We start from the raw sequence: 25,258 nt of genomic DNA, 5'->3' as shown, positions 1-25,258 counted from the left end.
GATTGAGGTGGTTTAGTACAATCTTTAGCAAAGTGTCCAAGTTTTCCACAATTGTAATAGGCTCCAGAGGCCTTACGACAAATATCTCCATGATATCTTCTACAAGTTTCACATTGGCGGGAAGGTTACGAACTTCTAGTTGTTCGACGACTAGATCTTAGTGGTCTCTGCCCTGATGATCCGCCTCTATCATATTTCTGAGCTCGGGTTTCCTCAAATTCTTTTCTCTTCCCCAAATTAATGTTCGAACTCTGACCCATAGGTTTCTCCCTCTTTTCCATTTCACACTGCCCTTGTGGGGGTTGGGTCTGTACTTGGGCTTGGGCTGACAGATTATCAGCCATTTGTTGAAAGAAAGTGGCCATTTGTTGGGCCATTTGTGCAGTAATTTGTACCGGTAAATCGTGCAGTCAAAGCATCGACATTTTGTGGAGTCGGCTTCAACTTGTTCTTCCGCCATTACTGCATCGTTTCTATTATCTCATTCTTCTCTTCCATTTTTCTCACAGAATTTTCTATTCCTGTACAACCAACACAAGGAGATTCCTCTCCATTAGTTCACATTTATGATGTAAATGTACTATATGTATCAAACATTTGAGCAGTTGTAGTTACCGACAAAAAGATTTCAAATTCACAGTTCAAAATTCACTTTAAAACCATTGCTCTGATACCACTAAAACATGTCACACCCTACCCTCTGTAGGTATAACATGATCCCGTAGTATACCTAATGAATTACCAACTCCGCTCATCGATAACCCATTAAATACACTACAAGGGATTTTCAAAACTTTTCTTACTTCTTTTACAAATGGTGAGCACTATTTACAGTGTTAAAAACTTTTGTGAATCAAGTGATAGAACTAACACATTTGACTTATTTGGAGTTTCAGAAAATTTTGGCAGAGTGCCATCTGTATTTTGGATAAAACAGCTTCTTGTAAAACTCAGAAAAGCACTTCAATATATATTTGTAAATCTCAACTCCAACATATTTCTCAACACAACATTTTTCTCAACTCAAATCCAATGATTTTTCAAAGACTCGAGATACCAGAAATAAAATACAATACTATTCAAGTAAATGAAATCTCAAATTTACATTTACAATAATTTACATTTAATTACATACCAAAATATTTTACAAGAGTTTCTATACAACTGCTCAAATAATTTACATACATATTATTACATGCATACATCAAAACCTATGTACATGGGTATACCTATGATATACCTGGAGCTGATCTGAATATATCTTCAAGGAAATTTACTTACTGCTCTATGCTCTTCTTACCTGCGACAGCATACAAAGCTATCGCTGAGTGGTGAACTCAGTGGTGCACAACTATAATTTAAAACATAGTACAATATACATTGACAAAATTTACAGTAAATAATTTGGGAATCTGAATACTCATCAAATTCCAAAACTCAAAATATTCATTGCCAATAATGTAAATCATTTGTATAAATGACATTGATCACAAAATTCAATTTATCAAATCATGACTAACCATTTAAGTAATTCAACAAAATCAATTATACATAAACCATAATTGAAATCACAATTTCTTACCATTCAAAAGCCATTATGTATCTCAAAAATCAATCTTTATCTCAAAACCATGTTGTATCTCAAAAATCATTCTTTATCTCACTAACTATGCAAGACTAATCCGATAGGGCCATCTTCGATGTGATTCTAACTCCCTATGGTCGGGGAGGTCGAATCAGATTCTAACTCCCTATGGTCGGGGAGGTCGAATCATCGTGCACAGTACCATCACAATAATGAATCTTCCGCAAGGGCCATAACGATAAAATAAACTTAGATCTAACCTCAAATCAGAGGAAAATCTAAGCACTGCACGTACCATGGTAATCAAAACACAACTAACTCCATTGTCTTCTCAACAAATGAGAGAGACGGGTAATAACCTAGTCAAGCATCTATAGTGAGATATAAAACAATATCACAATCCATTTAGTGAGCACAAATCACAATACAATTCGATTCAAAGTCAATTTCAATATCCAATAAAGTTTTATGCTCATCACAATTCAAATCATACAATTGCATTTTTCCATGAAAATTGCCATCACAATTCAAAACATGTTCTATCACAATTTTCTAAAACATAATTTATTCAATCCATAACAATGCTTAATACTTGTGGAAATACCATTTCACAAAGCTAAATTCATACCTACTATAACAATTTCAATAATCATTGAATTAAATCCAATGCTTGTTAAACATAATACATAAGAAAAATATGTCATTTAATCATATGAAATATTCAAAACAAAATCAGTTAAAAACTAGTTGTGCACAAACCTCTGATAATTGTCTCCTGGTCTTGACTCAGTATTTCTGTCCCTTTTGCTGAGTCCTTGTTAACTGAGAAACACAATTTGAAGTGTTTCAGTGCTAAATTAATTTGCCTCTAACGATAATGTTTGACAATTAATTCACTGAAAGCTATTATTTGCTTAATCACCTAATATACCGACCCTCGATGCGTTTAAGGTAAATTAGGTTTTGGTGTCCTTAATATGTCACATTCGATAGGGTTTTAGGGTTGGTACGTTTTACCAAACTCATTTCCTTGTTTAGTGCATTTTCTTGCAATTTGCTGGATTCCGGGATACTAGTTGGACCTAACCGGACGACCTAGTTCCCTCGGTTTTCGGGTTTCGGTCAAAACTAAAAACTTGTAGATCTATGTCTTATTGCTCGCGGGGCAAAATTTCAGGTCAATCCGAGTTAAGTAGACCAAGGTATGGTCATTATACTATTGCTGGTCAAATGGCATCAAATTAGGTCAATTTTAGGTCAATTTGGTCAACTTTGGTTCGGCCAGTTTTTGGACCCGAACTTGTGCAAGCTTTTTGACTTGCTTCTGGTCATTTCTGGGTTTTGGTGTCTTCATAACACTTGTAGGTATGGGTCTTAACTATTCATGGTTAAAATTTCAGGTCAATTGGACCTGGTTTGAGTGAGTTATGGCCTAAACACTCACTGCTGCCCAATTGGTCATTTTTCAGGTCCTAATTGCACCTAATCCGAATTGGTCATTTTCTTAGGTCACCTTGCAAGCAGAATTTTGGTATGTTTTCTCAATGAAAGTTGGCACATTTTGTGCCTAGTTCCACCTCCAATTGGTCTCATACCAATTGAGGTTACACATTTAAACTTATTGGCTAAAATGTACACTGCCCTTGGTTACTTTGCTTAACACACATCAATTACACACATTTACCTTGCAATATGTTTACTTCCCTACCAAATCTGTTTTGGTACATTACCAAAAACACATTCCCCTTTACATTAACATCATTTTCGAAAAATTACAATTATCCTCAATACACCAATTAACACTCAATTTACAAGTTCTAAGTACAATCACATACACACCTAACCATTACAAATTTTTGCATATACTTTACACAACAAGCTCATATACATATCCATCAATCCTTCTATGTCAATATTCTGCCAACACTTCCATGAATACATACATTTATTCAAGTGTCCCCAAGCTGCCGAAAATCTTCTTCAACACCAAATTGTCCTACAATTCATCAATTCCCATCCAAGTGCCAAAAATCACCATATAAATATGAAGTAATTCACTAGGTTTATTAAATCATCATAACTAACATAATTCTCATCAAATATATGTACAATTACTTCATCAATACATGATTACATGGCTGCCCAAAAATGGATATCTCAATACTCTTCAAACTTAAAAATTTCCTTCACAAAACCAACACCCATAACATGTATACAAAGTTTATCAAAGAAATCTTCAAAAATGCTAACTTACCTTATGGTTGGAGCTTGTTAAACCTTGCTTAAACTTCTTAAATTTGGTATCAAACTCTTCCTTGTGATGTGTAGACAAACTTTAATGAAGAACCCTAGGTGATTGGAGTTGAAATGGAGGAGTGCATGGAGCTTGATTGAAAAATGGCAATGGAGGATTTTTCTTCTTCAATTGCCTAAGTTAAGGGAGTGAGGAAGATGAACATTCTGCTGGATATAGTGGACTTACACCTGCCCCATTATGTGTTTATTATATTCCTTTAGTGGCCCACTCACTCAATTTTAACTATATAATAAGCTTACATGTTTTATTTACACATTTTTCACTCCATTTTGGCTATTTACTTTAGGTACCACTAAACTAATTTTTCATTTTATTTTCTAAGTGTAATATTATTTATTTTTAATGGACATTTAGGTCAAAAGACAATTCGGAATGTCAAATGACTATAATGCCCCTGTTCGTGGCATTCCGATTTTTCTGTATCACCGGTTTTGTCCGCTTTTCGATTTCTCACTTTTCTTTGTACTAATTATTTAATTTTTCTTTGATCTTTCTAATGATATTTATTCTTCAATAAGGGTCTATTTAAGTCCTAAAAATGTTTTCCGTGGTTCCCGCATCCGTATTAGTCAACGGTCCACGCCGTGACTTCCCGGTGCGGTTACCCATCGTTAGGTTTCCCGGCTCGCCTAACTTGATCACATTTCTTTGCTATTATTTTTCCTTTGTTTTTCTTGTATTTTCTTTTCTTGTATTTCATTATTTTATGTCTCCTCACTCATATTGAAGTGTAGTTCTAGGCATCCTAGCTGTTCGGACAACACTGGTCACCGGAACAGCAGAACGCACTACCGAACTTAGGGGTGTTACATTATATCTCCTCACTAATATTTAAGTATAATTCTAGGCATTCTAGCTGTCTGGACAAACACTGGTCACCGGAACAATAGAACGCATTACCGAACATAGTGGTGTTACAATTCTCCCCCCCCCCCCCCTTAAAATAAATTTCGTCTCGAAATTTTACTTGGCATTAGTCTCTGAATAGCTGTGGGTGCTATCTTCTCATGTCCTCTTCATGTTCCTAAGTAGCTTCCTGGCCTGAATGATGGTTCCACAGCACTTTAACCAGGGGTATCTGTTTGTTCCTCAGCCGCTTCACCTCCTATGCCAGAATTTCTATGGGTTCTTCCGCATATGAGAGGTCTGGATTTACCTTAATCTCTTCAACTGATAGTACATGAGATGGGTCAGATCTATACCTCCTTAACATGGACACATGGAAAACACTGTGTATTCTTTCTAGCTCTGGAGGTAATGCCAACCGATATGCCAAAGGACCCACTCTTTCCAGAATCTCATATGGTCTGATAAAGCGAGGACTCAGTTTCCCCTTTCTGTCAAATCTCATAATCCTCTTCTAAGGAGAAACTTTAAGGAATACCTTATCACCCACTGCATATTCAATATCTCTTCTTTTCAAATCAATATAGGACTTTTGACGGTCTGATACAGCCTTAAGTCGATCTCTGATCAATATGATCTTTTCCTCTGTCTGCTGAACAATTTCTGGCCCAATCATCTTTCTTTCACCTACTTCATCCCAATATAGGGGAGTTCTGCACTTTCTGCCCTACAAAGATTCATTTGAAGCCATCCCAATGCTTGATTGGTAGCTAATGTTATAAGCAAACTCAATCAAAGGCAAGTGTGTATCCCAACTACCTTCAAACTCAATCACACAAGCCCATAGCATATCCTCCAATATCTGAATTATCCTCTAAGACTAGCCATCTGTCTGTGGGTGGAATGCCGTACTGAAGTTCAATCTAGTTCTTAGGGCTCTCTGAAGATTACCCTAGAATCTAAAAGTGAACCTAGGATCTCTGTTAGATACAATCGATACTGGCACTCCATGCAGTTTTACAATCTCATTTATGTACAATCTGGCCAATCTCTCCAAACTATAGTCCATCCGGACTGGCAGAAAGTGAGCAGACTTGGTCAGTCTATCAACTATAACCCATACTGCATCATGACTATTCTGTGTCCTCGAAAGTCCTATCACAAAATCCATAGTTATCCATTCCCATTTCCACTCTTGTACTGGCAATGGATGTAACAAACCTGCTGTTACTTGATGTTCTGCCTTCACTTGCTGACAAGTTAGACATTTGGAGACAAAATCAGCTACATCCCTTTTCACACCCATCCACCAATAATGGTCTTTCAGCCCTCTGTACATTTTAGTTCCACTAGGGTGCATAGCATAAGGAGACTCATGTGTTTCCTTCATAATGATCCATCTCAATTCCACATCATTAGGAATGCACATTCTGCCCTGATGTAGCAATAAACCATCATCTCTCACAGAAAATTTAGGTTTTTTGCCCTGCTAGACTTCTTTCAGTAGCTTCTAATATTTTTCATCATTCTGAGCAGCCATTAAGATCTGATCAATCAACACTGGCTGTACATGCCATGCAACTACTGTCTGTCCCTCATCATCAATCTCCAAACTGGCATGTTGTGTTTTCAACTCATGTACCATGGATAAAGGAGAAACTCTGAGACTTACTATAGTCTTGTGACTTAAGGCGTTAGCCACCACATTTGCTTTCCCTGGCTGATAGTCTATTAAGTAATCATAGTCTTTAATCACTTCTAACCATCTCCTCTATCTCAAGTGAAGGAACGGAAGCGTGAAAAACACAAGATTATACCATTGAATTCAAAAATTTTCACCTAGGGTCACATGCACCATGCAAGATTTATTTTTATCTATTTGATTTCAATGATAAACAACATATTAAAACTCTTTTAATATGTTTTTGGATCTTCATTTGCCATTTAAGATTTTAAAATTAATCAGATTAATTTTAGAACCCTAGATTAAATCAAGAACGATTACACTAACCTCTTGATGCACTGCAGCGTGTCTGCGCCTTTGAGATTCGTCTTCAGGACACCAAATGTTATCCCTCTAGCTTGTCCACACCAAGAACACCTATGGCAGCCCTTGAACAGCCTCTAAAGCTTTTTCTATTAATTAGAAATTCAAGTTCTGCCTTTTAAGAGATTAGAGATGCAAACAGGACACTAGAAACAATTTCTAGTGTTCTTAATTCAAGAGATTGATGGCTAATCTCTTTGAATTGATGAGAGATGAAGAGAAATAGCTGGAGAGGCTCAAAGTGGCGTGACAAATGAGAGGAGAGGCTGCTGGTTATTTTTTCTTTTCATAACCACACTTAAATAGCTAGGTTAACACATTAAACCCTAGCCACATGTCACCTTTTGATTAGCTCTAGGTATAAGTGACCCAATCACACTGTGCCAAGTGTCAAACCTATATTTAATCTTGATTTTAATCATCTTACATGATTAAAAAAACATTTGGCAAGCTTATATGTAATCCCATGTGTCACCATCTCATGGTGCCACGTGTCACACTGTGAAATGACCAAAATGCCCTTGTGTCTTAATTTTGAGTTCTTAACCCAAAATAATTATTTTCTTCTTCTAATTAATTTATATCAAATATAAATTAATTAATTAATCTCTATTAATTAATTTCTCATCAATTAAATTCATATTTAAACACTTTAAATATAAATTTAATTTATACTACACATCCAATAATCTAGATTTGGTTTCAAGTCATGCTAGGGACTTTGCAATTTAATTGCAAACCAAACCTATTTAATTAATCAATTAAACTCTTTAATTAATTAATTAAATCATATTTAAATAGGTGATAACTTGTGTATGTGTGTGACTTACTAGGCTCATCACTAATTGGCAATGAGACATGACATCAACTCTTAATATCATCAGAACTCTTTCTTACCATAAATAATTTCTCTAAATCATTTTATGAACCTCATAGACCATGGTTAACACCTAGCATAGCATGCCATGGCCAGCCAATTAGTAATAAGATTTACCTTAAATGAACCTATAATCATATGTTACCATGCACTAGAATCTCTCTATTACAAAATCCCAACTCAAGCTGGAGTCATAGTTTATGTCAAACTCCATTTGCTATGAATATTATGTTCTCTTTTAATTCAAGTTCTTGATTAAAAAGATTTTTCTCATCAGAAACTCTTTTCTGAATAAATCTATCTGTCTGGCAGAACTTGAAACTTCAAGAACAATTAAATGAACATAGGATTTTATCTCTATTTACTTAGAGGAACAGATTCCATCTTGATCAACACCTACCTCCATATATAACTAGCAGGAGCCAACACATGCCCATATACCCATACATAGTACAAGTATGAAAGCAGTATCAAACTCAAACTACCTATATACAAGATAACTGTGCTATCTCAGGTCTAAAGATTATATGCACTTATATGATTTATGACAAAACATTGACAAGAGTAAACTCCATGTGCTTGTCATAAGTGTCACTGGTTCGGCCTATTTATCATTTGTAAGTGCCTATCATGTTTGTTATATGGCATGAGACTCACCATTCCATCTTATTTATATCTCATATAAATAACTTGGGAACAAACATGAATACAATCTTTCTGGATAAGTCATGTCCTTATTATGAAGTATCCTCGATTGTGAACCTATTTATGATACTTTGTGCTAGAAATATTGTCACTCATATTCTTAACAACTTAAGAATAATATTTCTAACAAAATATCAATGGACCTTTTCTATTACACATAAATATATTATGTAAACGGAAAAGTGAAAATGCCTTTTATTAATAAAATTATGTATAAGATACATACTAAATGATATGCTCTAGGGCATACTACTAACAATCTCCCACTAGCACTAGAGCCATTCATTACAATATCTTAGACCTATCTTCTCAAGATGTCGGTCTAACTGAGTCTGTGACATAGGCTTAGTGAATGGATCAGCTGGATTTTCAGCTGATGCTATTTTCTGCATGGCTACATCACCTCACCCAACTATTTCTCTGATAATGTGGTAGCGTCTTTCTATGTGTTTGGATTTCTGGTGAGACCTTGGTTCCTTAGCTTTGTATGATCGCTCCATTATTGTCACGATGTAGTGGAACTGGCGACTCAATGGAAGGAACTCTTGTAAGTTACATCACGAACTTCTTTATCCAAACGACTTCTTTTTGCGACATCGATGCGAGAATATACTCGACCTCGATGAGTGGAATCTGCAGTCGTGCTCTGTTTGGAACTCTTCCAACTGACTGCACCTCCATTACAAATGAACACATATCCAGAGGTAGACTTTCTATCATCAATATCTGATTGGAAGTCAGAATCAGTATAACCATCTAATTGCAAGTCTCCACCTCCATAAATCAAGAATAAATCCTTAGTTCTTCTCAAGTACTTAAGGATATTCTCGATGCTATCGATGTTCTAAACTGGATTGGATTGATACCGCTAGTCAAACTAACGACATATGCGATATCCGCCTAGTACACAACATTGCATACATTAAACTTCCAACAGCCGAAGCATATGGAATCCTGGCCATCTTATCTCTTTCTTCGGGTGTCTTTGGAGACATCTCTTTAGAAAGATGGATACCATGTCTTACTGTTAACAATCCTCTCTTAGAATCAAGCATGTTAAACCTCTTTAACACCTTTTCCACTTTGGGATAAACCTATTATTCTTTTCGCTCTATCTCTATAGATGCGAATCCCAAGAATATAGGTTGCCTCCCCTAAGTCTTTCATGGAGAATGTATTTGACAACCATGCCTTTATAGTTGTCAACATACCTGTGTCATTACCTATCAATTGTATGTCATCCACATATAAGACAAGGAAAGTGATAGCTCTGTCACTAACCTTCTTATATACACATGGCTCATCCTCATTTTTGATAAAACCAAAGGATTTAATGGCTTCATCAAAACGGATGTTCCAAGTCCTCGAAGCTTGTTTCAACCCATAAATGGATCGCTTTAGCTTGCATACCTTGGAATCATCTTGGGATTCAAATCCCCTAGGTTGTTCCATGAAAATGTTTTCTTCAATGTATCCATTGAGAAAAGCTGTTTTGACATCCATCTGCCAAATCTCATAATCATAGTATGCAGCTATTGCTAGTAAAATCCTAATTGATTTAAGCATGGCAACAGGCGAGAAAGTCTCCTCATAGTCTATTCCTTGCCTTTGGCGAAACCCTTTCGCTACTAGCCTTGCCTTATAGGTCTCTACCTTTCCATCAGAACCAATTTTCTTCTTGAAAACCCATTTGTTCCCTATAGGTACAATACCTTGTGTGGGTCAACAAGATCCCAAACTTGATTCTTATACATGGAATCAATCTCGGATTTCATAGCATCAATCCATTTTGAAGAGTCTATATCTGATATAGCTTCTTCATAGGTAAGTGGATCATCTCCATGATCTACTTCTTCATGAGTAGACAACTCTTGTTCTTCTTCATGAAGAAAACCATATCTCACTGGTGGGTGAGATACCACAGTTGTTCTACGAGGAACAGCTGTAGATGTTTCATCAATGGGTATAGGTTGACTAGATGGATTTATATCCATCTAATCTGTTGGTTGGTCAGAATTCTCCAATTCTAACTCTATTTGCCTTCCTTTACCTCCTTCTTGAACAAACTGTTGTTCAAGAAATGTGGCATCTCTACTTATCACAACCTTTTGTGAAGTAGGCAAATAAAAATAATATCCAAAACTATCTTTTGGATATCCAACAAATCGACCTTTTTCTGATCTGGTCTCCAATTTATCAGTGTTCAGGTTTTTGATATAAGCTGGACAACCCCAAATCTTAACATGCTTTAGACTTGGTTTTCTTCCATGCCATATCTCATAAGGTGTGGAAGAAACTGATTTTGATGGAATCCTATTCAGAATATACAAAGTCGATTCTAATGCAAATCCCAAAGAAGATTGGCATATCAAGATAGCTCATCATACTACGTACCATATCCAATAGGGTACGATTTCTCCTTCGGATACACCATTCGGTTGTGGTGTTCTGGAGGAGTCGGTGAGAAACAATGCCATGCTCTCTCAAGTATTCATCAAATTCAGTACTCAAATATTCACCTCCACGATCTGATTGAAGAGCTTTAATACTTTTTCCTGTTTGATTTTCTACTTCAGATTTAAATTCCTTAAACTTTTCAAAGGATTCATGTTTGTATTTCATCAAATATAAATACCCAAACCTTGATTTATCATCAGTAAAGGTAATAAAATAATGAAAGCCCTCTAGCCATTTCTTTAAACGGACCACATACATCACTATGTATTAATTCCAAAATATTTTCAGCTCTTAGCCCTTGTCCAACAAAGGGTGATTTAGTCATTTTGCCTTGAAGGCAAGATTCACAAGTTGGAGTAGGCTCAGAGCCCAATGAGGATAGAATCCCCATTTTCTCCAATTTTGCAATCCTATCTTCTGCAACATGACATAACCTTAAGTGCCAAATATATTTTGAACTTGAGTTGGTTTTCACCATGGCATTGTATTCTTTTAGATCACTTGCATTCAATTTGTGTTTGTCATTATTATCCAAATAATAAAGACCATCATTCATATAACCCGAACCAACATACTTATTTCCAAAATAAATATTGCAAACATCATCTGTGAACTGAAATTCATAGCCATTTCTAGTCAAACTAGATATAGAAATGATGTTCTTAAAAGCATCAGGTACATATAAAATATTATCCAAACACAAAACATGTCCAAACATGTAAAAAGATTTAGATCCTATGGCTAAAGCTTCAACAGTTGAGCCATTGCCAATTCGGACTCTAATATCTTGAGAACGCAAGCTGCTACTATTTGCTAGTTCCTGCATATCATTAGAAATGTGAGAACTGGCACCAGTATCTAAAACCCAAGCTGTAGATGAACTATGAGTATCATCATAATCTAAATAACAAGATATGGACATACCTTCCGAAGGTGTATCCTTCTTGTCCTTCAGAGAAGCAAGATACTCTGGGCAGTTCCTTTCCCAGTGCCCATCCTTTTGGCAGTGGAAACACTTTCCTTTGCCTCCATCAGCTTTAGTCTTCCTTTTCTGCTTAGCTATTTTCTTGGAAGGACCAGGAATCTGAGGTTTCTTTTTCTTATTGCCCTTCTTCTTGTTGGACTTTCCAGCAGAAGAAGATGCAACCAAAGCTACCTCTTTTCCTTTATTTCCTGGCATATTCTTTTGGGCAATAACCAGCATGTTGAGTAAACCAGCTAAGGTGCATTCCTGTTTAGTCATATGGAAATTTGTCACAAAATTCCCAAAAGACTCAGGAAGGGATTGAAGGATCAAATCCGTTTGTAGTTGGAAATCCATGTTGAAGTCAAGATGTTCCAACTGCTCAATCAGCCGAATCATCTTGTGGACATGATCCCCAACATTCTGTCCCTCAGACATCCTCATACAGAATAGCTGTCTAGATATCTCATACCTAGCATTCCTGCTGTGCTCACCATACAACTCTTGTAGGTGAAGGAGGATCTCACTCGCACTCTGCATGTTCTCATGTTACTTCTGTAACTCATTACTCATGGAAGCAAGCATGTAACACTTAGCTCTCATATCATGCTCCTTCCACTTGTCCAAAGTTTCATGTTCCTCTTGTGTGGCCTCTGGAGGTAAGGGACCAGGAACATTTGAATCTAGAACATATCCTATATGTTCAAGGTTCAGGACCATTTTCAAATTTCTTAGCCAATTAGACAGATTAGGTCCTGTCAACCTGTTGTGATCAAGTATGCTTGCAAGGATATTGGATGGTGGTGGTTGTTTTGTGCTCATTTTTATTAAAAAATTAACTGCAGAAAATAACCAGATTAATTAGTAAATGTATCATGTAATTAACCAAAATGATTATGGTCTTTTAATCAAATTGGTCCTCCCACTAACTTAGCGAATCCTACACTTCTAGAGTAGAAAATGGAAATCCTAGTTGGATGGATTTCTAGTGGGTGATTGAATTCTTATAATTCTATTGATCATCCTCAGGTACATCCATCATTGGAATTACAATAAAATATAAGTGAGCAACTCCTTGCCCATCACATCTCATGTGAGGTTCAATCCTTTACCTAGCCCCTAATGCTCAAAATCTCAGGTACATCCATTATTGACTTATCTTGCATTAGTTAAGTTGATCCCATTGAGTCAGTAATTATGCAAATAATTTTAATATCCTCAGTTACATCCAATATTGGCCACCAAACCATTTACATATTTACAACACCTCATGCTTAACAATTATTCTTAAGAAAATCTCTTAAATTAATTGCATCTCATGCAACTATTTAAAATTTCTTAAAATAATTGCCCCAATGGAGGGCTTATGTTATAATTACTTTAATTATAGCATTTCCAACTTAATCATTTGTTTGGAAGATTTTATAGCCATCCTTATTACTATTAAGGTCTCACTTTGCACATTATCCATTTAGCATGCATATATCATATAATTGCATACATTCCCATACATCTCATGCATTCATGGATAAGCAGTAAATATGGTATGATCATGGACTTTCTAAGGGATTCAATTCTGAGCCACCAAGAATTGAATCAGGGCATTCCTAGGTGCATTTCATTCATTCATTTTACAAGAGTTGCTGAAGGAGTACATAATCAACACTTGATCTTGAATTCCTCCCACTGGTCCCACCAATGCTCTTGACCTCCTTGAACTTCTTGCAATCCAATATTACATAGTAATCCTTGGCATACCAAGGCGAATTTACAAGAACTTAAATAAATGAAATTACAACCCAAAAATATTACAAACTTAATAATACATGCCCAAAATAAATTAAAATAAATTAATTAATTTACAATCCCAAAGAAACATAAAAGAAATAAATCCAATCACATTGGTCTTTTATAGTCCATGATCATCCATCATGCATATCACTATTTAACAATTAAATAAAACATACATACTTATATTAAATTGAATATCTCATATTCAACTTAAAAATCTTGATTTGAATATGATTCAAATAAATTTAAAAATTCAGATTTGAATCTCATTCAAATAAATTTAAAAATTCAGATTTGAATCACATTCAAACAACTTAAAAAATTCAGATTTGAATCACATTCAAACATTTTTTAAAAAATCAGATTTGAATCACATTCAAATATTTTTTTAAAAATCAGATCTGAATTTTATTAAATCAATTTTAAAAAATCAGATTTAAATATGATTCAAACAACTTTAAAAATTCAGATTTGAATCACATTCAAACAACTTTTAAAATTCAGATTTGAATCACATTCAAACAATTTTTAAAATTCTGATTTGAATCATAATTTAATTGTGTGATTAAAACAACTAATTAAACACTTTAATTAGTCAAAGAATAGGCCTTAGATCATACAACAATTGCAGAATTAAAAGCCAAACCTTGAACCACCCATGGAACCATAGTTGCCGCCACCAATGGTGGCTCCACCATGTGTGCCGCCACACCTCTTGATCCAACCAGCAATGAATCAATCATCTCATGATCAAATCACACAATTAAATCATATAATCAACAATCTAAATGGCAAATATAGTGGCTCTGATACCAATTGAAGGAACGGAAGCGTGAAAAACACAAGATTATACCATTGAATTCAAAAATTTTCACCTAGGGTCACATGCACCATGCAAGATTTATTTTTATCTATTTGATTTCAATGATAAACAACATATTAAAACTCTTTTAATATGTTTTTGGATCTGCATTTGCCATTTAAGATTTTAAAATTAATCAGATTAATTTTAGAACCCTAGATTAAATCAATAACGATTACACTAACCTCTTGATGCACTGCAGCGTGTTTGCGCCTTTGAGATTCGTCTTCAGGACACCAAATGTTGTCCCTCTAGCTTGTCCACACCAAGAACACCTATGGCAGCCCTTGAACAGCCTCTAAAGCTTTTTCTATTAATTAGAAATTCAAGTTCTGCCTTTTAAGAGATTAGAGATGTAAACAGGACACTAGAAACAATTTCTAGTGTTCTTAATTCAAGAGATTGATGGCTAATCTCTTTGAATTGATGAGAGATGAAGAGAAATAGCTGGAGAGGCTCAAAGTGGCGTGACAAATGAGAGGAGAGGCTGCTGGTTATTTTTTTCTTTTCATAACCACACTTAAATAGCTAGGTTAACACATTAAACCCTAGCCACATGTCACCTTTTGATTAGCTCTAGGTTTAAGTGACCCAATCACACTGTGCCAAGTGTCAAACCTATATTTAATCTTGATTTTAATCATCTTACATGATTAAAAACATTTGGCAAGCTTATGTGTAATCCCATGTGTCACCATCTCATGGTGCCACGTGTCACACTGTGAAATGACCAAAATGCCCCTGTGTCTTAATTTTGAGTTCTTAACCCAAAATAATTATTTTCTTCTTCTAATTAATTTATATCCAATATAAATTAATTAATTAATCTCTATTAATTAATTTCTCATCAATTAAATTCATATTTAAACACTTTAAATATAAATTTAATTTATACTACACATCCAATAATCTAGATTTGGTTTCTAGTCATGCTAGGGACTTTGCAATTTAATTGCAAACCAAACCTATTTAATTAATCAATTAAACTCTTTAATTAATTAATTAAATCATATTTAAATAGGTGATAACTTGTGTATGTGTGTGACTTACTAGGCTCATCACTAATTGGCAATGAGACATGATATCAACTCTTAATATCATCAGAACTCTTTCTTACCATAAATGATTTCTCTAAATCATTTTATGAACCTCATAGACCATGGTTAACACCTAGCATAGCATGCCATGGCCAGCCAATTAGTAATAAGATTTACCTTAAATGAACCTATAATCATATGTTACCATGCACTAGAATCTCTCTGTTACAAAATCCCAACTCAAGCTGGAGTCATGGTTTATGTCAAACTCCATTTGCTATGAATATTATGTTCTCTTTTAATTCCAATTCTTGATTAAAAGATTTTCTCATCGTAAACTCTTTTACGAATAAATCTATCTGTCTGGCCAGAACTTGAAACATCAAGAACAATTAAATGAACATAGGATTTTATCTCTATTTACTTAGAGGAACAGATTCCATCTTGATCAACACCTACCTCCATATATAACTAGCGGAGCCAACACATGCCCATATACCCATACATAGTACAAGTATGAAAGCGAGATCAAACTCAAACTACCTATATACAAGATAACTGTGCTATCTCAGGTCTAAAGATTATATGCACTGATATGATTTATGACAAAACATTGACAAGAGTAAACTCCATGTGCTTATCATAAGTGTCACTGGTTCGGCCTACTTATCATTTCTAAGTGCCTATCATGTTTGTTATATGGCATGAGACTCACCATTCCATCTTATTTATATCTCATATAAATAACTTGGGAACAAACATGAATACAATCTTTCTGGATAAGTCATGTCCTTATTATGAAGTATCCTCGATTGTGAACCTATTTATGATACTTTGTGCTAGAAATATTGTCACTCATATTCTTAACAACTTAAGAATAATATTTCTAACAAAATATCAATGGACCTTTTCTATTACACATAAATATATTATGTAAATGGAAAAGTGGAAATGCCTTTTATTAATAAAATTATGTATAAGATACATACTAAATGATATGCTCTAGGGCATACTACTAACATCAAGTTCAATTCTTTCTGAGTGCCCAAATACTTCAAGCTCTTGTGATCTGTGTAAATGTAGCATTTTTCCCCATACAAGTAATATCTCCAGATCTTCAGAGTAAAAATAATAGCTGCTAGCTCCAAGTCATGTGTTGGATAGTTCCTCTCATGCGGTTTCAGCTGGCGTGATGCATAAGCAATGACATTCCGATCTTGCATCAGTACATAGCCTAACCCATTGTGAGAAGCATCACTATAAACTGTGTATTCTTTATTCGTTGTAGGTAAAGTAAGGACTGGAGCCTCAGTCAAACACCTTTTCAACTCATCAAAACTCTGCTGACATTTATCCGTCCACTGAAATTTCACATCTTTCCGAAGCAGCTTGGTTAGTGGAGAAGCTAACATAGAAAATCCTTTCACAAATCGACAGTAATATCCAGCTAAAACCTAGAAAACTGTGAATTTCTGTGATATTCCTAGGTGGCTTCCAATTAAGGATAGCTTCTACCTTGCAGGAATCTACCTTGATCCCTTCAGCTGACACAACATGTCCCAAGAAAGAGATTTCTTTCAGCTAAAATTCACATTTCGACAATTTGGCATATAGCTGTTTCTCCCTCAAAGTCTGTAGTACAATCCGCAGACGTCTATCATGCTCCTCTGTATGCCTCGAATATATCAAAATATCATCAATAAACACCACCACAAATTGGTCAAGGTGTGGTATGAAGATAGTGTTCATCAGATCCATAAAAGCAGCTGGAGCATTGGTTAACCCGAATGGCATTACCAGAAACTCATAGTGGTCATATCGAGTTCTAAAAGTAATTTTTGGAATACTCTGCTCTTGCACTTTCAACTGATAATAACCAGATCACAAATCAAATTTGGAGAACACAGCTGCACCCTTCAACTGATCAAACAGATCATCAATGCGAGACAATGGATATCTGTTCTTTATTGTCACCTTATTCAACTGCCGGTAGTCAATACATAAGTGAAGAGTGCCATCTTTCTTCTTAACAAACAATACTGGCGCTCCCCAAGGTGACACACTAGGGCAGATGAAGCCCTTTTCAAGTAGTTCTTGCAACTGTACCTTTAACTCCTTCAACTCTACTGGTGCCATTCTATATGGTGTTATAGAGATTAGATCCATACCAGGCATAACATTAATCTCAAACTGCACTTCTCTTTCTGGAGGTAATCCTGGCAACTCATCAGGAAACACGTCTAGAAAGTCATATACTATAAGGATGTCCCTCAATGCTGGACTCTACACTTGGGTGTCTACCACATGTGCCAAGTATGCTTCACACCCCTTTATGATCATTTTTTTAGCTAGTGCAGCCAAAATAATATTTGATGGCAATAATTGCCTCTCCCCATGTATTACTACATCACTATACTGAGGGAGACCAAACGTGACTGTCTTCAGTCTACAGTCAATCATGGCGTGATGCCTGGCTAACCAATCCATGCCCAAGATGATATCATAATCTCTGAAGGGCATTTCAATGAGATCAGATAGAAAAGTATATCCTTGGATCACCAAAGGACAATTCCTATACATTCAATTGACCTTGACCTCTTGTCCTAGCGGACTTGTTACTAGCACCTCAAAGTTCATTTTTGTACATGGAACAGCAATGCAATCAATGATGCTAGCACTCACATAGGAGTGGGTAGAACCCGGATCAAATAGCACAAACACATCTTGATTAAAAGTTGAGAATGTACCAGCCACTATATCAGATGTCTCAACCTCTTCTCTCTATCTAATTGCGTAGACTCTGACTAGAGCACTGCCTTACTCTGATTGATTCACTGTGCCTTGGCTGCCTGCTGGACTACCTCTACCCCTGCCTTTACCTCTACTAGGTGGTTGTGAACCTCTGGTGGTAGGATTCTGAACTGACCCTTCTGCAGTAGTAGGAGGTGGACTAAATCTTTGGCAAAGTGCCCTATGCCTCCACAGTTATAATAGGCTCTTGTGGCCTTGTAGCATACCCCACCATTGTTTTTTCCACAAGTTTCACATTGGCGAGGGGGATAGAAACTTCTAGTAGTTTGCTAATGGAGTAGGTCTCTGTCCTGAAAATCTTCCCCTACCGGACTTTTTACCACCTCTGTTGTGTCCTCCAAAGTTCTTTCTCTTCCCAGTCGGACCACTGGAACTCTGATCTACTGACTTTCCCTCTTTTTCTTTTTCTATCTTTTCTGATTTCTTTTTCTCTGGGGTCGTTTCTAACTCAATTCTTTCTAATTCAAGTGCTTGACAAATAAGCTCAGAGAAGTTAGTATGTTTGAATCCGACCACCTGTAATCTGAGATTAGGCTTCAGGCCTATTTCAAACCTCTTACATCTTTCCCTGCTGGTAGAAAGGAGACTTCCTATATAACACCCCTATTTGCCTAGCCTGGTATATTTCACTATTCCAGTGACCGAAGCCGGTTCGGACAATTAAGGGGATTAGAACCACACTTAAGACAACTAGAGAAGCCACAAACACAAATAATTAGTAATTGTTAATTAGTTAAGTATGAATAAGAAAAACAGAACATAGGAAGTTAAACGAGTCGAGAGTCACAGCGATGGGTGACCTTCTCGGGAAGGATTGCGAAGTCGATTTAAACTTAAATTTTGAACCGTAAAATGTGACACTGCGGTCCTTAGGACTATTACAAAAATCGTGAAAAAGAGAAAATCAAGAAAAAGGGTTATTAAGCCAGTCAAATAATTAGGTCAGGGAGCCGGAAGAAATATTGAATTATTTGCAAACCGGGTTGAACCGGCGAGGGGCAATTTGGTCGATTGACCCCGAGAGCTGATTCCTGACCTAACTGTCAAATAAAATCGGAGAAAAGAAAATTTCAAAAGCAGGAATTAAATTAAAGAACTACAAAAAAAAAAGAGATGAAAAAAAAATTCAAAAAAAGAAAAGAATATAATGACATCATGTGGTGAACTAAGCATGATCATAAAAATAATTACATTTAATTTTTTTTACTAAGACAAAAATTGAATAAATATACAATAAAAATAACTAAATAAATAAAATTAAAATTTGGTCTTCTTCATCACTTTAGGCTGCCACTCTTCATTCTCTCTCTCTCTCTAAATTTTTTTTTCTTTCCTCCATTAAAGATTTCCTTTGAGCTTTTGTGATCTTAAAACCCCCCCATAAATCCCATAGAAAATTAGTAGAAATCCACAAATTAAGCTTCAAGGAGGAGTTTGGGAGAAGTGAAATTAAAGAAAAATTGGAGGGTTGGAAGATTGAAATACAAAGAAGAGGTTAGTGCTTATTCCCTTCAAATTCTATTTAAAGTTTTGTTTATGTAGTAGAATATAAATTTAGAATTGATAAAAGAAATGAAACAAACCAAGTGTGTAGAGTATATGTGAAATTTGGTCAACATATAAGATTTAGTAGACACTTTAATTGCACTTTGATTTAATTAATTGAGCCTTTTGCATGAGTTAGGGTTTTGGACACTTAGGGTTTAGAAGTCAAAAATGTGAGAAATTGTGAAATGATGTGTTTGACCTAGTTTGAGGTGAGAAATGGTCATTGTGACCAAATGAGATGTGTTGAAAGTGTTAGAGGTGAGTTTAAATTCGGATTGAAAATGGTCATGTTGCTGGCAGCAAGACCAAGGTCCCTTTGAGGGACCAAAACTGAAAATTTACAAGTCCAATTGGTATGAGACCAATTGGGAATGAAAATAGACACAAAATGACACATTTTTCATTGAGGAATCATGCCCAAAAAGTGACCAAAACCTAGTGAGCAAATTGACCAAATCCAGATTTTTGCAGTCTAACCTGTATAAAAATGACCAAATGAACAATTCATTTGGCCATAACTTGGGCTAGGTAGGTCAAATGACCTGAAATTTTACCAGTGGACAGCTGCGATATAGACCTAAAACTTTCATGAAGAACACAAACCCAAATTATGCCCTTAACCAAGTCATTTGGCCATCCAAAATTGGTGACCTAAAACTGCCAGAACCAGAATTAGCCCAGAAAATCTGGGTTAAGTCTATTCCGGCAGCCATGATTCAAAAGACTATAACTTGAGCTAAAAAACTCCAAATGGAGTGATTCAAAAAGGAGAATAAATTTAGGATAATAGGGAACATTTTCTATGAAGAAAGTTTTTCCAAATTCTAATAGAAAAATGACCAATGGAACAATGCAATTTAAGACACCAAAACTGAAAATTTGCAAATTTGCCTAAAAGACTTAGAATTTGAGTAAACAACCAAAACCAATAAATTTTGTTATCAAAATGTGGTATGTGGATGAAGTTGGAATTCCCATACCTATTAAGCCTTAGAAAGTCAACAAATTGACTTGAATAGTTTAGTGAATAGTAACCCCGAAACAGAAATTTTAAAAAAGCGTCAAGTTTAGCACATTAGAGCTAGGTAAAAGTAAAATTAAATTTATTTTTGATTTTTGATAAGTTATGATGCTGAAACACTGTAAACCTGTGTGTTTCAGTTGAAAAGAATACCGAGAATGAACCCGAGGTGTCGAGTCAAGTCTAAGAGGCGACTCGCTTAAGGTTTGTGCACAATGTATAATTTCTGTAATTTATCTTCTGCATATTGTTTTGAATAATTTGAAATATTGAATTGTGATATCATTGTGATGAAATGTTTATTATGCTTTTGATTTAAATTGCTGAAAGTTATTTGTGTATATTTGAAATGGCCATATTTTGTAAATTGGTAAGATAAGTTTTGAAACCACAGTGTCATGACCATATATTTGAACACCTCACTAGCATGACTAGTGGGGGTAATCAGTTTCGAATTTTGATTCCTTCTCTAGCTGAAGTGTTGAGGTGTGTGCCAGTAGAAGAAGAAATTGAATGGATATCCATATATTTGAGCTAGCTAGCCTTGTGATGTGACTTCTCCTTAGCCTCTGGCTATTGAGATTATATTTGTTTCGAATGGCATGATATAACTGTGGGTTTTATGAAATTGGTTTTGATACTTCGAAATGAAATTATTTGGATTAAAATCTCATAATTCATGTTTTGTATTTAATTCTCATGTTCAATCTAATTTTTGAATAAATGTGATTTAAATTCTGCGTAAAGATTATTTTAGTATGTTGTGCACCACTGAGTCCTAGTACTCAGCGATGGCTGTTATTGCTATCGCATATTTAGAGACTAGAGGAGCAGCAGATTGAGCTGCTGAGGATTGAGGACCTACCTGCTCGAAGTTATCAGGTATATTTTATACCCTAACTATAAAAATTTATTTTGATATATGTAATGTATATAAAGATATGGACATGTGAAATTGGTCTTGAGTAGTTTGTACAAAGTTTGTAATAAATTTTAGTTGGATTTTTCCTAATGTAAATTTTTAGTATGATGTATATAAGTTGTTTTACATTTATTTACATATGAATGGAAGTATTTTATTCTAATTTGAATGAAAGTAATTAGTAATATTTTAGATGGTATTTGAATTGGATATTATGGATTTGAATTTTCGAAAATCGATAAATGATGTTGAAATTGGTTGGGATGATTGTGAATTTGAAGAAGCAGTTGAGAAAAATTATTGGAAGTGTTTTTTTTTTAGGTATTTGAAGAACTGTTTTCTCAAAATACAGACAGCACTCTGCTGAAATTTCTATAAAATTTGCGAAAAAATAAAATGGACCAAAAATCTTAACTAGTTTTCAACTTTAATTAAATGATTTTAATATCTATTAGAAAATGCTCACCACTTATAAAAGTAAGAAAATTGTTTTAAAATCTCTTGTAGAGTACTTATTGGTAGGTGAAGTTCGGTAGTTCATTAGGTATTCTACAGGATCATGTTATGCCTTACAGAGGGGTAAGGTGTGATATGTTTTTGTGGTATAAGAGCAAATTTTTAAAGTATGTTTTAATTTATGAATTTGTGTCTTTTCTTTATTAAGTACAACTGCTCAATGTCCTTATTTGTTACATATAATGCATTACATCATAAATATGAATTAACGAAGGGAAATCTCCTTATATTATTTGTTCAGGAGATACCATAACTTCATACTGAAATGGAAGAAGGGGATCGCTCAGTCGAGCAATCTATTGAAGCCGAGGCACAAGGGGAAGCCCCAGCTCTACAGAATGTCAGTGGATCAGTAGCACCAGCCCCACAAATGCCGCAGTTTCCTACACATTTCGCACAGTAGATGGCTGTGATGTTTCAACAAATGGATGGGGGTATACCTGCTCAAGCTCCACCCCAGACAACTGTGGTACAACCACAACCTCCAGTCTGACAGTATAACAAACTGTTGAAGTATGGGGCTACAGAATTTAAAGTCTGATGGGCCGCTGAGGTAGAGCAATGGCTTGAAAGAATGGACAGAGTATTCAAGAAGCTGCACTGCCAAGATGAATTGAAATTTGAATACTCTGTGTCACTACTGCAAGGGGATGCGTATGATTGGTGGAAGACCATCCCCCATACCTTGTACTGAACTGGGATGACTTCATTAGAGAATTCAGACAGAAATACATCCCAGATGCATATGTTAATCAGAAGCTACAAGAATTTCTGAGTTTCAAACAAGGGAACAGATCAGTGGCAGAGTATGAGAGGGAGTTCTCTCACTTAAGCCACTATGCTAGGAGTTTCCTTTCTACTAGCAAGGAAAGGCGCAAGAGATTTGAGACTAGTTTGAAGCCCAGTTTGAGGATGCAAGTAGTGGGATTCAGACACAACAACTTCTCTGAGCTCATCTCTCAAGCACTTGAGCTAGAAAGGATTGAATCAGAAGCAACACCTGTAAAAGAAAAATCAGAGAAGACTGAGAAAACAGAGAAAGATAAAGGTGAAAAGTCAGTAGAGCCAAGTTCTGGTGGTACTTCTGGGAAGAAGAAGAAATTTGGTGGACCTAGTAGAGGTCGAGGTGGAAGATTTGGAAGGGGCAGATTTTCTGGACAGAGACCCCTTAGGTCTGATTAGCAGTCAAGTAAGGGTTCATATCCTACCTGCCCCTATGAGACTTGTGGCAAGATTCATAAGGGAGAATGCTATTGGGCTACGGGAGCCTGCTTTAACTGTGGAGGCAAGGGCCATTTAGCTAAAGACTGCACTAGTGCTCCTAAATATAGTCCAGTTCCTACAACTACAGAAGTATCTATTCAGAGTCCTACTCCCAGAGGTTCACAATCAGTTGGCAGAGGAAGAGGCAGAGGTAGAGGCATTACTTCTGGCGATCAAGGCACTGTTGGTCAGTCAGCACATGGAAGTGCTTCAGCCAGAGTCTATGCCATGAGACAGCGATAAAAGGCTGAGACTTCCGATGTGGTAGCTGGTACATTCTCTATCTCTGATCAAAAAGTATTTGTGTTGTTTGATCCGAGTTCAACCCACTCATATGTTAGTGCTAGCATAGTCAGTTCACTTATTGTTCCATGTGTCCAAATGGGTTTTGAAGTGCTAGTAACTAGTCCGTTAGGACAAGAGGTCTGGGTCAATAGAATCTATAGAGAATGTCCTTTGGTGATCCAAGGACATGTTTTTCTATCAGATTTGATTGAAATGCCCTTCAGAGATTATGATATTATCTTGGGCATGGATTGGTTAGCCAGGCATCACGCCATGATTGACTGTAGACTGAAGACAGTCACTTTTGGTCTCCTTTTGTATGGTGATGTGGTAATACATGGGGAAAGGCATTTACTGCCATCAAACATCATTTTGGCTGCACTAGCCAGAAGGATGATCAGAAAGGGGTGTGAAGCATACCTAGCACATGTGATCGACACCCAAGTGGGGAACCCAGCACTGAGGGACATCCGTACAATATGTGACTTTCCGGATGTGTTTCCTAATGAATTGCCAGGATTACCTCTAGAAAGAGAGGTGCAGTTTGAGATTGATGTTATGCATGGTGTGGACCCAATCTCCATAACGCCATATAGAATGGCACCTGCAGAATTAAAAGAGTTGAAAGTGCAGTTGCAAGAACAACTTGACAAGGGCTTTATCCGCCTCAGTGTGTCACCTTGGGGAGCGCCAGTGTTGTTTATTAAGAAGAAGGATGTCACTCTCTACTTATGCATTGACTATTGGCAGTTGAATAAGGTGACAATAAAGAATAGATATCCATTGCCCCGCATTAATGACTTCTTTGATCAGTTGAGGGGTGCAGTGGTGTTCTATAAAATTGACCTAAGATCAGGTTATTATCAGCTGAAAGTACAAGAGCAGAGCATTTCTAAAACTGCCTTTAGAACCCGCTATGGCCATTATGAGTTCTTGGTTATGCCATTCGGGTTAACTAATGCTCCGGCTGCTTTTAATGGATCTGATGAACACTATCTTCAGACCATACCTTGACCAATTTGTTGTGGTATTCACAGATGATATATTGGTCTATTCAAGGAGTTCAGAAGAGCATGATAGACATCTGCGGATTGTACTATAGACTTTGAGGGAGAAACAGCTATATGCCAAATTATCGAAATGTGAATTTTGGCTGAAAGAAATATCTTTCTTGGGGCATGTAGTATCAGTAGAGGGCATCAAGGTAGATCTAAGTAAGATAGAAGCTGTCCTTAATTGGAGGCCACCCAGGAATATCACAGATATTCACAGTTTTCTGGGTTTAGCTGGATACTATCGTCGATTTGTGAAGGGATTCTCCATGTTGGCATCTCCATTGACCAAGTTACTTCGAAAAGATGTGAAATTTCAGTGGACGGATAAATGCCAGTAGAGTTTTGATGA

This window comes from Hevea brasiliensis, chromosome 16, assembly GCF_030052815.1.
Source record: "Hevea brasiliensis isolate MT/VB/25A 57/8 chromosome 16, ASM3005281v1, whole genome shotgun sequence".
NCBI lineage: Eukaryota > Viridiplantae > Streptophyta > Magnoliopsida > Malpighiales > Euphorbiaceae > Hevea > Hevea brasiliensis.
The sequence above is the reverse complement of the archived record's forward strand: the minus strand, read 5'-3'. Positions refer to the sequence as shown.